This window comes from Balaenoptera ricei, chromosome 6 (genome assembly GCF_028023285.1).
Source record: "Balaenoptera ricei isolate mBalRic1 chromosome 6, mBalRic1.hap2, whole genome shotgun sequence".
Taxonomy (NCBI): Eukaryota; Metazoa; Chordata; class Mammalia; order Artiodactyla; family Balaenopteridae; genus Balaenoptera; species Balaenoptera ricei.
The window spans coordinates 59175451-59193485 of NC_082644.1; positions in this window are offsets into that span (position 1 = coordinate 59175451).

Consider the following 18035-nt stretch of genomic DNA (forward strand, 5'->3'; position numbering starts at 1 on the left):
CCACATGAGGAATGTGGAGTTTGGCGCACAACTGATTTCCCCTGAGCTGGCCTGTTTCTGGTAATATCGAGTTTTTCTCCTCCAACGGTGCTCTCTTGGCCTCACTAATGCCATAAAGGGGGATTCTCAGTTTATTTCTGGTATCTCAAAATCCTTTATCACTCTAGTGTTTATGTGATTATTTCATAGAAAAACTTAATTCCCCCTGATGTCCAGGTATGGGAAGATTTTGTTCTACAGTGACCTCTGTCAGATCACTGCTGCCAGGGAGACTAGAGAGAAAGGAACTGTGTTCTTAAAATGTAACTCACAGCTATCAGTAAAGTTCCAGTATTTTCTAAAGTGACCCAATATCACAAGGGATTTAGACTTCTCTATTCTTGACTTTCCCATTTATCGCTTGTGAATTGGGTTTTTAGAAACCATTGAGAAAACTCTCTGGCGGTTAAGGATTCAGGCTTTGAAGTCAGCTTTGTCCATGATTTTTACCTGTCTGACTTGGGGCAAGTTACTTAAGTTTCAGTTTCTCAAATGTGATAATGGAGGTAGCAATGGTATCTGCTTCAAAGAGTTGAGAGAAAGATTAAAAGAGACAATAAATGTAAATTCTTAACACTGCTTGTTGCATAGAGCAGCAGCCAAGAAATAGTTATTCGGTATGGAAGTCCCTCAGAAAATTAAACATAGAAGTACCATATGATCTATCAATCCCACTTCTGGGTATTTATCCAAAAGAATTGAAATCAGGACCTTGAAGAGATGTTGGCACTTCCATGCTCATTCCAGCCCTAGTCACAATACCTAATACGTGGAAACAACCTACATGTCCATGATAGATGAATGGAAAAGGACAGTGCGATATATACAAAGAATGGAATACTATTTAGCCTTAGAAAAAAAGGAAATTCTTTAATGTGCGACATCACGGATGGACCTTGAGGACATGATGCCAAGTGAAAGAAACAAGACACAGAAAGACAAGCACTGCATGATTCCACTGATATGAGGTACCTAAAAGTCAAATTCATAAAATCCTAGACTGGGATGGTGGTTACCAGGGGCTAGGGGAAGGGGGAAATGGTGGATTATTAATCAGTAGGCATAAAGTTTCAGTTCCATAAGATGAATAAGCTCTAGAGATCTACTTTGCAACATCATACATATAGTCAACAATAATGTATTATACCCTTAAAATTTATTAGGAGGGTAGAGGTCATGTTAAGTGTTCTTCCCACAATAAAAAAGGAAATAGTTATTATTAGTAGTATTAAGCTAGTGTTTATGAATGATAAGACAGATATAGACAATTTATACAATGAGTGATATTTGCCAAAATATTGTCCTTAAAATGAAAACTTTTATGTCATATAGAACAGTAGCTTGTAATTATTTTCAGTAACAGCCTTTTTTTTATTAAATGCCATTTTCAAACCATTCCAATTTATAAAATATATAAATGATATTAAAAGTGCTTTTAAAATGAAAAGCATTTTAAAGTTTAAATGCATATCGATTATTAAAAAGTCAGTTGATGAAAAATATGAACTTGTTTTGATGAACATAAGTACTTAAACCAGTAGTTGGATGACAGTGCCAGTCTTATACCCACTTCAGCGTCCAGCTGATAGCTACATTTTATTTTGATTGCAGCATATCAAGGAAATCTTGATTCATATAGGAACATACGTAGTTCAGATGATAACTTTTTAAAAAATTTACCTTGCGATTCTCCAGATATGCTTCAAATAAACTGAGCTAGAAGCCTGAAAGAAGACCAATAGGAACATTTTGTTTTGAAGTTGAATCATGAATAATTTGAGCAGAGGAACTGGTCACACTCCTTGTCAATCAAACAGACCCAAGTCTTTTGGTGAACACTGAAAGCATTTATACGTAGCATATACAAGGCTTTCCCTATAATCAGGGGTGAAAAACTGTATTATAACTTTGGTTTTCTCCAACTGGACTTATTTTGTTATTTCACGCCTCCTATTAGTCCAGGAGGCTTGATGTAAATTTCAGGTAATTCAAGGTTTTGTCTTCTCTTTATGAAGCTGTAGCTCTTTCTCCTGGGTGCTTATATAGTGCCCAGGCAGGGTAGGGAGAGGGGCATCTGGTCCTCCACTGTCAACTATTCATGCTGGTTTCCCCTGAGATATGGGTGTCCTTATCTGTCCAGGGGCTGCTCACCCAGGTCACCTACTTCTAGTCCAGACTATAAGGTCTCTTTAGGCTCAGTTCTCATTCCCTTCTTTCTCCCCTCCCCTCCCTTACCCTCTCCTCCCCTTCCTCCCTCCTTTGCCCTGTCACTGTGTCCTTCTCTGGCTCATGGGAAACATTTTGTTAAACTAACCACTTCAGCATGATGATAAATGTTGGGGGAACTCCCATGCCCTTCTGCTAGGTTATTTGTAGCTTACCTTCCTGGTCCTGCCCCTGCTGGGTGATAGAGACAGTTGGGCCCTTCAACTCTCTGGGTCCCAGTCAGGAAAGGGACAGCCAGTGTCCTCTGCTTTTAAGCCCTTCAATCTATCTGGAAACTTCTGTGGACATATCCTCTTCCAAGATTTAGTCTGGGATTTGATGCAGGGATCACAGCCACCCACACCAGCATGGAACTCACAGCCTCACCTCTGACATTCCTCTTCTTTCACTAGCCTGGGGTTCTTTCTTAAGGTGAACCCACCTTGGGCAGTTAAGTAATCTCTATCTGAGTGTACTTATCTGTATGAGTAGATATGAAGAAAAATTTAGAGCAATTCAAGTATACGCACAATGATAAAAGGAGAACTGTTATTTCAAATTCAAGTATATGCACAAAGATAGAAGGAGAAATGTTATTTCCAAGTCTAGACCCACAAAAGCAGTAAATTTGGTATCACATGTTATGACATGTGTTCTTGGTTTTCAAAGGGTTAAAATTCGTAGAGTAGTTTACAAAGTGGAACTCTTGTCCGAGCCCCAAATACCTTCCTCTCCTCCAGTGTCCCCAGCACAGTATTGTCACCACAATTCTCCCAGTTGCTTACGCCAAAAATCTAGGTGTTATCTTTACCTTCTCTCTGTTTCTCATTTTAAAAGATAGATTTCATTTTTTATAAAAGTTTTAGGTTCACAGCAAAGTTGAGCAGGAGGTACAAATGTTTCCATATACCCCTTGTACACTCCCTTAGTCACATCCCTCACAGAGTGGTACATTTATTACCACTGATGAACTTATGCTGACATATCATTACCAACCAGAGTCCATAAATTCCATTAGGGTTCATTGAACTTTGTACATTCTATGAGTTTTGATAAATTTATAATGACATATAAATATATATATGACATAGAAAAATATATCCACCATTATGGAATCACACAGGGTAGTTTTATTGCCGTAAAAATCCTCTGTGCTCTCACTATTCATCCCTCCCTCCCGACTAACCCCTTGCAACCACTGATCTTTTTATTATCTCCACAGCTTTGCCTTTTCTAAAATTCCATATAGTTGGAATCAAACAGTATGTAGTCTTTTCAGATGGGCTTCTTTCACTTAGAAATATGCATTTATGGTTCCTCCATGTCTTCTCATAGCTTGATGGATCATTTCTTTTTAGTTCTGAATAATATTCCATTGTTTGCATATACCACAGTTTAGTTACCACACACCTACTGAGGGTCATCTTGGTTGATTCCAAGTTTTGGCAATTATAAATAGAGCTACTACAAGCATTAGTATGCAGGTTTTTGTGTAGACATAAGTTTCAACTTCTTTGGGTAAATACCAAAGAGCACAATTACTGGATTTTATGGTAAGAATATGCTTAGATTTATAAGAAGCCTCCAGACTGTCTTCCAAAGTGGCTGTACCGTTTTGCATTCCCACTGGAAATGAATGAGAGTTCCTGTGGTTCTGCATCCTCGTCAGCATTTGGTATTGTCAGTGTTTTGGATTTTGGCCATTCTAATAGGTGTATAGTGATATCTCATTATTGTTTTAATTTACATTTCCCTGGTGACTCTGATGTGAATCATCTTTTCGTATGCTTATTTGCTATCTGTGTATCTTCTTTGATGAGGTGTCTGTTAAGGTCTTTGGCCCATTTTTGAATCAGATTTTTCATTTTCTTATTGTAGATTTTTAAGAGTTCTTTGTATATTTTTTAAAACAGTCTTTTATCAGATTTGTCTTTTGCAAATATTTTCTCCCAGTCTGTGATTTGTCTTCTCATTCACTTAACAGTGAAGCAAAGCAGACATTTTTAATTTTAATGAAGCCTAACATCAATTTTTTGTTTCATGGATTGTGCTTTTGGTGTTGTATTTAAAAAGTCATTGCCAAATCCAAGATCATCTAGATTTTCTCCTGTGTTATCTTCTAGGATAACAGTATGTAGTCTTTTCAGATGGGCTTCTTTCACTTAGAAATATGCATTTATGGTTCCTCCGTGTTTTCTCATAGCTTGATGGATCATTTCTTTTTAGTTCTGAATAATATTCCATTGTTTGCATGTACCACAGTTTAGTTACCACACACCTACTGAGGGTCTACTTTTGTGTTTTATATTTAGGTCTATGATCCATTTTAAGTTAATTTTTGTAAAGGGTATAAGGTCTATGCCTAAATTCATTTCTTGTTTGACATGTGGATTTCCAGTGGTTCCAGCACCATTTGCTGAAAAGACTATCTTTTGTCCATTGTATTCCCCTTGCTCCTTTGTCAAAGATCAGTTGACTATGTTTATGTGCGTGTATTTTTGGGTTCTCTCCTCTTTTCATTGATCTATGTCTCTGTTCTTTCACCAATCCCACATTGTCTTGATTACTGTGGCTTTACAACAAATCTGTAAGTTGGGTAATGTCAGTCCTCCAACTTCATTCTTTAATATTGTGTTGGCTATTCTGCATCTTTTCCTTATCCATACAAACTTTGGAATTAATGTGTTGATATCCACAAAATAATGCTGGGATTTTGATTGGGATTGCCTTGAATCTATAGATCAACTTGGGAAGAATTGACATATTGACAAAATCAAGTCTGCCAATCTATGAACAGAGAACATCTCTCCATGTATTTTATTCTTCTTTGATTTTGTTCAGAGTTTTGATCAAAGTTTTTTATTTTCCCTCATATAGATTTCATACATTTTTGGTTAGATTTTTACATACCTATTTGTATATTTTTGGTGCTAGTGAAAATGCTATTCTGTTTTTAAATTCAAATCCCACTTGTTCATTACTGATATATAGGAAAGCAATTGACTGTTTTAGATTTATTTTTTTTTTGGAGTAAAACAGGATCTTCACTGTTAAGTTTATTTCTGAATTGTAAAAATTCTGTCTCCATGTTTTACCTGTATTACCATGTTTTTCTCTTCTTTTCCTCTATTCAGTCCTGGCTGCCACAATCAGACAGACAGAAAATGTGAGGACGCTTCTTTTCTAGTATCTGTAGTGGAAACTTTAGCAGTAGATAGTAACTGCTCAGGTTTGTCAAATAGATGCATCCACATTTTCCACCATAATCCACCTACATAGTCCTTTTTGCTTTTTGAACTTGTCAGACTCATCCTTAATTAGTCTATCCACAAGGAGTATTTTGTTTCCTGATCATTGCATAACTGGGCGCTTTTCAACATTCAGGTTCAAGTGCTATTTCCTCAAAGAGCCTTTTCTGACCACCCCATTGAAATAGTCTTATGCTCATGTCCCCACTGCTGTTGCACTATCTCTTCACCCTGCTTTCTTTCATACCTTCTTTCCACAAATAGTTATTGAATCCCCATATGTGCCACACACTGTCCTGGGCAGTAGTACAATAGAACAAGAGAAATCTGTGCTCCTGTCTCATGGAGCTAACAATCTGGTTAAGGAGACAGACAATGAACTGATAGATACTAGATATACAGTTTATCGGGTAGAGATAAATATTGTGGAGAAAAATAATGCAGAGAACAGAAATGTAAAGTGCTGGGATTGAGGTGAGAGAATGCGATTTTAAATGGTGTGGCTAGGGAAGGCCTCACTGAGCAAAGACCTAAACTGGGTGAGAGGAAAACCTGCTCTCTGGAAAAGAACAAATAGAGCAAACCCTGAGTGCAAAGACCCTGAGGCAGCAGGCTGCCTTAGGTGTTAGGGCAACAGCAAGGAGATCTGTGTGGCTGGAGTGGAGTGAACAAGGGGGAGAGTCACGGAAGATGAGTTCAGCAAGCTTAGGGGATGGGAGTGGGCAAGCTCCTGCAGGTCATTGAAGGGACTCTGGCTTTTCTCAAAATAAGATGATCCTTTAAAAGGATCACTCTTCCTACTGGGTTGAGAATAGACTATAACAGAGAAAGGTAGGTGAAGAAGACCAATTAGGAGCTATTGTGATACTCCAAGTGAGAGATGCTGGTGACCTGTACAGGACGAAGACAGTAGATGTGATGGGTAATGGTTATTTGATAGTAGATTTGGATGTGAGATGTGAGGAAAGAAATGAGTCAGGAAAGACGGTAAGACACTGGAAGAATGGATTGCCCCTAATGAATGGCAAAAAGACTGCAGGTGGAACAAATATATGAGCAAGATGGGAAAAATCAGGAGTTTGATTTTGCATACATTATGGTTAAGATTGATGTCAAGTGGGCAGTTGGATATCTAAGTCTGGAGTTCAGCCTGGATGTCGGTATGTATGTGTGTACCTGAATGTGTAAATTTAAATATGTGTATGGTTTTTAAATTAGAATAATTTAAGAAATATATTTTTAAATGAATTTGCATCATAGTTTTGCAGAATTCCTGAGGTGTAATTGCAGAACTTGCATGGAGCTCTGTTTTAAAACTTAGTCTATTGTGGCTGTAAAAAGTACTACTTGATACAACCATCACAACCAATATTTTGGCGTGTGGTGTAGCAAGAAGATACTACAGGGTTTACGGATCTATACACCAGAGGGTCTTATCTCAATATTTCTATTCTCTGCTGTGGGATCTATTTCTCAGAAAAGTATCCAGATTTTTCTTACGTTGTTGAATATGCTGATGTGAACCATCTATACTCTTGATGGAACATTTACAAAGGGACAGATCACTCATCCTTTTTAGGGTCATATTGGCATGACTCAGTGAAGGGATTTTGTGTGATGTGCTCGTTGTCATGATATGTACTTTTTAAAAATAGTTTCACTGACATGAATCTACAAAAATAAATTAACCTTCCTATCTTGACTGACTCGCATTTTGGAAACAGCAACTTCTCATGCCAGAGACGGTATAAGCAGCAGGACTGGGTCAGGGTGAGAAAGTAAGAGCCCAGCAAGAAGGAAGACAGTGATAGGCCTTTTAATAGTTTTTCGCAGAGCAATGTGGAGACATTGAGCATAACCCGAGATTTGTACCAGCCTGGATTGTGATTCAAGCTCTGTCACTTTATAGATGGGAAGGGCGTAACTTCTCCAAACTCAAGTGCTGAGAAATAAGATATAATAGGGAATAATTATAACTCTCTAGTGAGAGGAACTAATGATCTAATGTTTGCCAAAATACTTAAAAGAGCATATAGATAGCACTCAATGAATAATGGTTATTCGTATCAATAACTCTTACACTTAAACCCAAAGAGTTTGGTCTTTTGCAACACCTGAAAAGGGTAATAGAGAGGCTCATTGATCTTACCATTTTACACCCAATTATTTTATTTTTAAACATCATTTAATTAGTGCATGATTTTCCTCCAGAGCTTAGTTTCAGAGTGTGATTTCCTAAGTTGTGGCTTGGACTCATCAGATTCTGGGAAGGCTTCTTGTGAAAGTAAGCCTCAGTCCAGGTACAGAGACATGCCTTTGAGCAGAGGTGATTTGAGATGATCATCTCTTAATTGGTGAGCAGGACTGCTTCCCCAGGCTCGGATTTAGCTGGGACACAGCTGTAGTGAGAATGAGCCTCCAGATCATTAAATCTTGTAGTTGAAACCCTTCCACCGTACACTTGAACATTTGACACACACATTTCATCTCTCTTGGCTGTTATTTGGACTTATTAAGCATTTCTGTAACATTGTTTTTTTCTAAGTTGGCTGCATTTCATTAGCGGTTCCTCACATCACCCTGTGTAAAAGGTGAATACAACAGTCCATGTATTATAGACAAGGAAATGGAGGTCCAAGTAAGCCTAGTGTGGTGTGGCCAAGGACACCAGAAAATTAAGCCCTGGAACTAGCAACTGAGCCCAGAGTGCCTCACTGTCGAGTCATGGTTGACTTTATCAAGGAGACTGTTCTCCATAGATGATTCAATTCAACACATTCAAATAAAACACAAAAATAATGCCCCTCCTCTCCCTAAGAACAAAAAGAGTTTCATGAGTTCATAGTCATAATACTGTAGCCAGAGTGATCATTCTAAAATTGAATCTGATCAAGTCACGCTTCTATGAAAGCCTGGTTCTGGTTCTCCATCGCCCCGGGATAAAGTCCAATCTCCTTAACGACATACATGGCCTACTCTGTGCCCTTCTACATCCCTATTGCCAGTCTGGTTACTCATCCTCTCATTTTCACTTAAGTCATCCTGCAGACTTTCTTTCTCATAATGTGCCTTTGTCTGTAACAAGTAGAAAAGAACCTCCTATCTCATTTCTTTTCCTTTCGTTACATGTCAGATTTTTCAAGAAGGCTCTCTACATTTCTCAAAGCTATGTTAGTTAGCCCTTCTGTACACCCCTATTGTACATGATGTTTATACCACTTATATCACTAAAATTGTCTTAAATCCATCTTTTCCATCAGATTGCAATCCCCTTGAGGGCAGTAATTTACCTGCTTCATTGTAGGTCCCCAGTTCCTGGCATAGTTCCTGCAAATAGTAGGGATACAATAAATATGTTTGGATGGTATGAATAAACAATATGCCTTGTGATTTGACATTTTCCATCATGCAGAATTCTAAGGTTACTACTCTTTATGTCAGACTCTGGAATAAATGCCAGAGGTACAATAGGTTATGGTTTGAAGCTTTAATGGTGAAATTGCTGGCAACTACCAAGAGGAAGGGGAGGGGAATGATGAAACTTACCAGTGAGGAAGTTCTGGCTTAAGATACATCTCATCCTGGTCCCTTGGTCTTTTATAGGTGTAATCAGGGTGACCGCATAAGTTGTCCCAACTGGTACAACTTTGTGAGTGGAAATGGGCTCTTGACAATCAGCATAGACCAGGACCATCTGAGGCAAATTGAGTGTATGGTCACTCTAGGTGTATGGATTACCCCAATATGCTGTTTGTCCTGAGCTCAATTCCTGGTTCAACTGAGCCATGTAATAGGCTCAAAGCTGCTGCTGGGTGAGAGATTGCATAGTGGCACTAACTGAAACAGCTAAGGGACGTGGAACAGTCACTTTGCAACATATGGTTTGACAATTCTTTTCCTGAAGTAGCTCTAAACATAGTAGTAGTTCTATCTCAGTGACAGTAGCAGGTGAGAGAGGCAGTTAAGCAGTAGTTCTATCGCTCAGTAAAAGTTTTGGCACCTGGATTTGGACATGAAGAATGCTAACTGGGGAGATGAAAAATTTCCAGATCAACCGAATTGTTCAAAGCTGCCAAGTTGGCCTGAGAACTTCCCTTTGTGAAGGAGATATGAATGATAGCCAAGACCACTCCTTAGCTGGAAAATGCAGTTTAAGCATATGTTTTAAAATGCAATGATTAAAATATTATGTTTTCAGAGCCCTTTAGTGCTCCTGAATCCATGTTTTTGGCAAACACTTAACTGTGCGGAGGGTGATTATCTTTGGAGAGTAGGATAGTAGCTTCCCAGTTGCTGCAGTGTAGGTCTCTGCGCTGGCAAGCGTTTAGGAGGTGAAAGAGGGCGACTTGCACATTAGTAATAAAGGTGAAAATTCCTAACACCGAGGAGGTGTTGAAATTCTGGTTAGCTTACTTTCTTGTTTTGGCAAATGCCCTGTTTCAAATGGAAGATGGCATGTTCCCATTACTACATTACTCTTTTCTTTCCTGATAGAATTTCTCCAAATTTATGTCCATCATCTATGCCTGGAGAATGTAATAATTCATAACTAACCACTTTATTGGCAGAATACAATATTAATTGCACTGTAATGACCTTGGGTTGATATGAGGAATCCTTTTGTATTAACAGAAGAGTAGGGAATGGATTTTCTTTTTAAGTATACCACAGAAACAAACATCCATGGAGGGAGGAAAACAAAAAACAAAACAAAACAAACCCCTGTAAAGCTGGTTGAAACTGATCAAACCCTGGAATTTCACCTTCTTATCTCATCTTATTCTTTTTCTAGTTTTTTATTAGTGTCTTTTCATAAAGTCCTGAGTTGTCATCAGGTGCATTTGTAAATGGTATTCATAATTCCCTAACTCACACTTCTAGGTCAGCAGTGTAATAATGCTTTAGGACTGGGTTCCTCCAGAAGAAATAAAAACCAACAGCAAAACAAAACAAAATATATGAAATAGTAGTTGCTATACAAGTCAATCACACCAGCTATAATATACACAATGTATTTTTTGGGAAAAACTACATTGTGTGGCAAAAAAGCACGACTCACTGCTTGGGGTAAAGAACAGTAATTGACAGGATGTATATGAGCATAATATAATCAGGAAGCAAATTGTGGCTTATATCCTTTCTGACTTTTTATACCCTTGGCCAAACAATAACAGGTCTTTCGTATGTCCAGGAGAACTGAGGGGTGTAGAACAGGAATTGGAAAAAAAAACAAAGTCACGCTTCCAGTGACATAAAAGAAAACAGCACTGGTTATAAATGTGTTTCTAGAATTAAACAGCTTAGGTTCATATAACAGGTCCATGCATTAGTTGTGTGACTTTGGGTAAGGCACTTAACCTCTTAGTTTCAATTTCCCTGTCTTTAAAATAGGAATAGTAAAAGTAACTACCACATACGGTTTTGGTGAGGATTCAATGAGACGATACAGAAAAGCACTTAGTAAAGTATTTGACAGATAGTAAGCTCAATAAATGTCAATTATAATTGTTCAAAACATTAAAAAAAAATTTCAGGTTGTGCTTGAATATACGGTTAACACCCAGGAATGTTTGTACTTAAGTTTTATGGTTCACTAAGATCATTCAGGCCTCCAGCATTGCATTATTCCTAGGTCAGGGAGCTCCTGAAACGAGGTACATCCAGAGAGCCCCACTTTCCCAAAGTGCTTTGGTGGACCCTAGTCCTCCTTCCCAACTGGGGCCTGCCACCGCCCCCTTGGGGGAGCAAATGGGATTGCAGCACCGGGCTGGGGCAAGAGCCATGGATGATTCTATTTCTCAGGAATGCCTTTAAATCTTGTATATGCTCTGTTGCTCTGTTACAGTGTTTTAAAATATTTTTTCTTTTTCTGTATTTTTATTCTAATGTGAAAATCAATAAAGAGGCTGGGTTACATGTCACAAGACATGGATATTGAGTTTCCTTGAGAAATATATTTGGATGGTGAATTGGCACCGAGACCTCACAGCAGATTCTAAGAATGTTGCATCCTCTCTTCCAGCCTCATCCTTCTCTTCTCCTTCCAATAACTCTAACCACAAGGGTAGTAATCACTGTCTACTTATGTTGCTTCTCTCTGATTTTGCTTCTCCAACATGTTTGTACCCAATCCCTTGTATTATATTCCTTCTGTTTGAAATGCAACAGGTGAAATGCTGGAGTAAGAAGTAAAGAGATTTGGATGAGAATTTTGAATCGTCTGATAATTTGCTGTTATCTGGGTCTTATTAGTAACCTCCCTGAGTCCCAGTTGCATAAAGATGGGGGAATATTAAGCTCAATTCACCTGTTTTACAAGATTGTAGTGAGGATAAAGTAAAATAGTGGGTGTGCAAGTGCTTTTCAAATACACTTATTATTTTTGAGGGTACTGTTTATCATTAAGTGCATTCATATAATATTTTGCTGCAAAAATAGAAAAAATACTTAAGGCAAATTTGAAGTTGCACTTTCCCTGTGAAATATGCCTAGGCTGATCCGGTTCTCTTTCTTTTATTTATTTTTTTCAAACTTTATATTTTACAAAAGTTTTATGTTCACAGAAACATTTAACAGAAGGAACAGAGCTGCTGCTTCTATTTTTAATATTAAACTAAAATGTGACAAAAGTTTTGCTGAGTTATTGATCCTTTTAAAAAATGTTCTTCCTTTGCTAGGCTAAGCTTTTATTGAATTTTTTTGGGGTCTGTTTGCTTAGTGTAAGTGGAAAAGTAAATAGCTGGCCTAGAGGCCTCTTACTTTTCCCTGTCAACTATGTAAAGTGTGCTAAAGTGTTATTTGCATAGCTGCTGCCCTGGCCTATTCCTAACCTCTACAACATTTTTGATGACCATGAGAAAATTTTATCTGTCATATGTTGGTAAGGAGCCGGAATAGACATTGTTCAAGAAATGTGAATCTATTCACTAGAAAGTAGGGTCAAATTGAAGGTTATTTGTCATTGGAACAAATAATCATTAAGTGGCTAGAGCATTCTTTTTTTTTTTTCTTTCTCCTAAATAGGGGATTCTTCAATAGCATCCTGATATAAAGACCAACGAGATAACTAGAGAGTGATTTAAAAAGTCAAGGACAGTCACAATAAAGCTCTTTACTATGAGCGAGAGACTGTACTCTTTGCTTTACAGCTGCTAACTCATTTAAACATCATGGACACCCTATGAGGTAGATCTTATGAGACTCATTTAATTGATAAGTAAACTAAGGTTCAGAGAGATTAAGTAATTTCTCAACAGAGAGAAGCATCCTGGTTGAACAACTAGGATTTCTCCTCATATTTGCTTTAGCTAGTCCTGAGAAAAGCAGCCTCTTCTTCTACCCATAGTACAATGAGATGCTTAGTATTATACACACAAATGGCATTCTACCATGAATAGAGAATTCCTAGCCAAATGCTCTTCCTCATCAATAATGACAACAACAACAATATTCTTATGTCTTGTGCTAAATATTTCCTACATCTTATCACATTTAAGCCTTGCAATAATCCACTGAGGTAGGATCATCGGCCCTACTTTAGAGATGAGAAACTCAGAGTCAGTGAGGTGAGCTGCTTGCCCAACTCAAATAAGCATGTCTCTCTGACTCCCTAGACTGTGGCCCTTCTCTCTATATCATAGTGATGTTAACCCACCTCTTTCTTGAAGGACTAATCTTCTTGGAAATTTACATCACTGGTGCCCCAAGCACTATCTACCCACTACAGCATCCTTTTGTCCCTAACTTTTCTATGATGGGGGTACTGTGGGCTGTTAACAACTTGCAGCTGGAATGATTCTCCTGTTTTTTGGTCATGTTTGAGACCTTTTTCAAAGACTCTGTCTGGACAGTATCTTCGGGATCGTTTTCTTCTAAAATATTGCCCTTCTGATTCCTGCCACAGAAACAGAGCATTTATAAATAAACAAGCAGAAAGTACATTGGAATGACCTCATGCCTGGGTTTCTGATTGCTTGGACAGATGACATCCCAGCGCTGTCTCACCACACATTATTTTTTGAATCATTTCCCTTAACCTAAGTATCTCTGGTAACCAAATTATAGTAACTTCCCCAAGGCAACCTGAGGTTTGGAAACCAAGTGGGCAGTTCCAAGTTCTTAGTGGACCGTTCCAAGGCATGCAACCACAGAGCTAAGGTCAGGGCCCATTAGAAGAGGGTGGGGAAAGAGGCTATGTGGAGAGAGGTTCATGTCTTTCCATTGTACTGGAATTTAACTGGAATGGGTGAAGACAATTTCATTTAAGAATCCTTTCCCCCTGTCACCTCATTAACACCTCCAATGAAAGGCAGCTGTGAGACTGTTAACTCTTTGCTTACACATTCTTGAAAGTGCTATTGGCTAGGATCTCTTGTCCTCGTGAGAAGATGCCCTGCTGTCACCAATCTGGGTATCTGTAGCATTGAAATGAGGGTTTTTCCAAGACTCATATTTATACCCCAGTAGTGCGCCATTCCGTGGAGTGAGACATGCATTTCTGCCAGGTTTTGCATGTTTTGAGCTGCTACTCTATAAGCTGCAGTATGTTGTGTTTTTTGGAACTTGGCTGCCTCAAATTCTTCTTGGAAATAAATGAAAGCGTATGTGAACATTCATTAAGGTATTAACTCATTCATTTACTCACTCACACTTTTAGTAAGTCACATTGGATCAGTGCCTGTTATAGGCCAGGGAACATGTCAACATCAGGGGTATATGGGAGAATAAGACATTGTCCCTTCCCTCAAGGAGTTTACTCTTTAATTTGGGTTTAAATCCTTATTCCAGCGTCATGTGATAAAATGATGGCTAAAGTTACAATGGGAGCAAAAAAGGAGAGGCAATAAAGCAGAGTCAACTCCGGGAGGTCAGGTCAGTCGACTCAGGGAAGACTGAAGAGAAGGTACCTGTGCTGTTTTTTTTTTTTTTTTTTTTAATTTTATTTATTTATTTATTTATTTATTTATTTATTTATTTATGGCTGTGTTGTGTCTTCGGTTCTGTGTGAGGGCTTTCTCTAGTTGTGGCAAGCGGGGGCCACTCTTCATCGTGGTGCGCAGGCCTCTCACTATCGCGGCCTCTCTTGTTGCGGAGCACAGGCTCCAGATGCTCAGGCTCAGTAGTTGTGGCTCACGGGCCTAGTTGCTCTGCGGCATGTGGGATCTTCCCAGACCAGGGCTCGAACCCGTGTCCCCTGCATTGGCAGGCAGATTTTCAACCACTGTGCCACCAGGGAAGCCCTGTGCTGTTTTGAAGAATAAATAGGACTTAGCTATATGGATAAGAGCTGAGATGGGAAAGAAACCTGTGCAAAATCAGGAGAGGATGGTTTTCGCATGATGTGAGAGACCAGCTTTGTGTGCAGCGTAGTGAATATTGGTGTAGTGGATGTTCTGGTACACAGCCCAGACACCCTCTTCGGGATGGAGACACACATTCTCCCAGCTGCTGGGGTTGTTGATGGCTACAAGATCTCAGCTGAACCCCTTTTGGGAATTGCCCTCAACTAAAGGGAGCTGCCTTGCTTCTTCCCCTGGGGCAGTATGTGTCTAAGACACAAACGAAGAAAGACCAGTTCTACTAACTTCAAGGTAGATGATTCTGACTATCCATCCCATTTCAAGGGTTCCCAGTAAGATCTTCTGAAGCCTCTGCTGCAACTGTACCACAGTTCGACTTCTCCCTGTGATCTTGCTGCCCACACCTCTTATAGCCGGTGTCCTCTGGCAAATGGTACAAGAGGGGATCAAAAAGCTCAGACCTGCACGTGACACATCCTTTCTGCTCACATCAGGAGGATTTAATCCCAGGCCATACTTAGCTACTGAAGATGCAGGAAAATGTAGTTTCTAGCTTATGTGCGTAGTCAACTCAACTCTATTATAGGAGAGAGAGGAAACAAGGTTTGGTGTGTGAGGCCTCCAGTACAGGGGAGGGGCCTAGGGTGGGAAGCAGAAATCATTTCAGGTATAAACAGAGTGCTAAGCCAAGGTGTTAGAACTTGCTTCTGAAAATTGTGGGGAGCCAGTGAGTAGGGCAGGGATCGGATAGTGAATAATTTGCCAGAGAGCATTTTATCGTTAGGTGAGCCAAACAACTACACTACTCTTCCTGCGGAAATACTGTTTTGTCATATGGTCTCTTTAGCAACGGTTGTGATTGTTTGTCTGAACGTAGTTGATGTTTCTGTTCCCTACTTTCTTGTCACCTGAGGAAAAAATGGATATTGCTCTGTCAGAACAACTGTGGATGAGCTTTTCTCAACCTTTCTTTGAAAGAAGAATTGACATAGCAGTTTCCTCCTTCCTTCTCCCCAAAAGCACAGATGCAGGGCCTAAGGGTGAGATTTAGCTAGTTAAAAAAAAAATAGAATATCATCATCTACTAAGAGGTGCAGATGGGATAACGTGGAAGAAAGAGCACTAGTCTTTCGGGTATAGTCAAGAGACGTGGGCTTGGTCTCTCGCTGGCTGTATCTCTAGTTTTATGACTTTTCCCATGTCACTTGGATTCTCCGTCACTCACCTCTAAATTAGGTGGTTTGACAGAAGAAGTTAGAAGTTTCCCTTCAGCTTAAAATTACTGCACTTTGATAGGCCTTAAACCTGAAGTTTGGAACCAGCTTGCATTGGAGCTCAAGAAATATGTGTGGAATTTAATTAAATTTTCGATTTTAATTTTAGCAAAGTCTATCATTGCTTGACCCTCAGTCCACACGGGAAGCCCACCCCCTAATGTCACAAGGCAGCAACGACAACAAACAGCCAAGTGAACATTCTGTGATCTCTCATAAAATGCCTGAGGAGAGGAGTTTTATTTTTTTCCACCGATTCCAGATTCTGATTCCACCAGTTAATGAGCGAAGGGGAAATTCCAAGAGAAGGCCTCTGGAAGGCTAATGGCAACAGGGCATCTCGTATCGCAAAGATTTAGAGAGAAAGAGTTCACAGCAGAACATCTAACACGATGTTCTGTTGTCTGTGGGAAAGGAATTATGAGAGGTTGGCATTTAACTTAGGAGCCAACCAGACCACTCTGGGTTGGCCTTGAGTTTGGGCAGCAGGACATGCTCTCAGCTCCATGCAGCTGCCTTGGGAGTGACAGACACTTTTCCACTGTTCTGGGCCTGGTTCAGAGAGGAACTGGTTACGGTCTGTGATGGCAGTGGCTTACGGAGCCAATGAGGACAGGGGTGAGGGATTCAGGCGGAATGCAATGAACTAAGCTGGAAACTCACTAGAACATTGGGACTCCCATTGGCCAAAAGAACCACTTGACCTCCTCTGACCACGGGTGACCCCTACACTCTCATTGTTACATCTTAAAAAAATAAAGGAGCACCTGCTAGAGGTTCAGTCTTAAGTGACTTTAACACCCCTAGCTCTCAACTGAAGGGCAAGAATCCTGTATTTGCAATTAGAATCAACGTATAGTAAGGTGTGCACACAAACTGGCAATGCTTTGATGGCAAATCCTTCTTTTTCAGATATTTTTGAAAGGCCGATTTATTAAGTAGAATTTCCCCCAGATTGGTGATCACGTCAGCACTTCAAATGCTAGCAGCGGGAAAGAATCAGTATCATGTTTGTCTTGAACATGGAAGATGTTGGACACCTGGGCCTCCGTTCATCCTGGGACACAGTACAAGAGTCAAGCAGGGCACAGTACAGTTCTTATTCTGAATCGGAATCCATCTGTACTCTCCAGTGGGCAGACAAAAGAGACTGTTAGCACTTCCAGGTACCTTGACAGAGTCATACCGCTTGACTCTTTATTAATTCCCCCATCTGCTAAGTGAACACTCTCTGACGCAGGTTGGTGCAGCACTCTTAAAGCCCTTGGTCTGCTTCCTATTGGTTCCACATGTGTTTGTATTTGTTCTCAGTAGGCAGAGATTCCAGAGAGAAAATGAACCGCTGCAGATCGATTGCAGTATCAGTCATGCAGAAGACGTGGTGCAGAGTGCCATTTGATTTTGATCTAGTTTTAACCCTTGCAAGGTGGTGGCCCTGGCTTCTTGGCTTTTGTTGGCCTCAGTTTCTGTGTGACTCAGATGCTGAAGGTAAAAAAGTAAAGGCAGTCTGAGGCCTGTGTTTTAGAAAAGACAGCATTTCCCCTTTAAGTCATTTGGTCCTCAAAACCTTTCTGTCTCTGTCTGGGACAGAGCAATAGAAAAGCCAGAAAGCATTCATATGGTTGTGTGTGTGTGTGTGTGTGTGTGTGTGTGTGTGTATTATTGCTGCCATGAAAAGATATGCCTTGTTTATGTAGCCAGTGATAACCCTCCACAAAAGTACATTGACAGCACCGGCAGATTCTGTGCCCACACTGACAAAAGACAGACCAACCCGACTTGGTGGTTTACTTAGGTGACCATTCTCCCCAGTATGATTTGTCTTTGTCCTTTCCTTTCTTACTTTGTTTTAAAGAGATTCAATGAGATTGAGTTAAGGACGTGGTGTCTATTTCAGCCTTAGCTTTGCAATTTCCACATTTAGCCTGGATTATGTTACAGCCATCACGATGCTGGGATATTTTTCTATG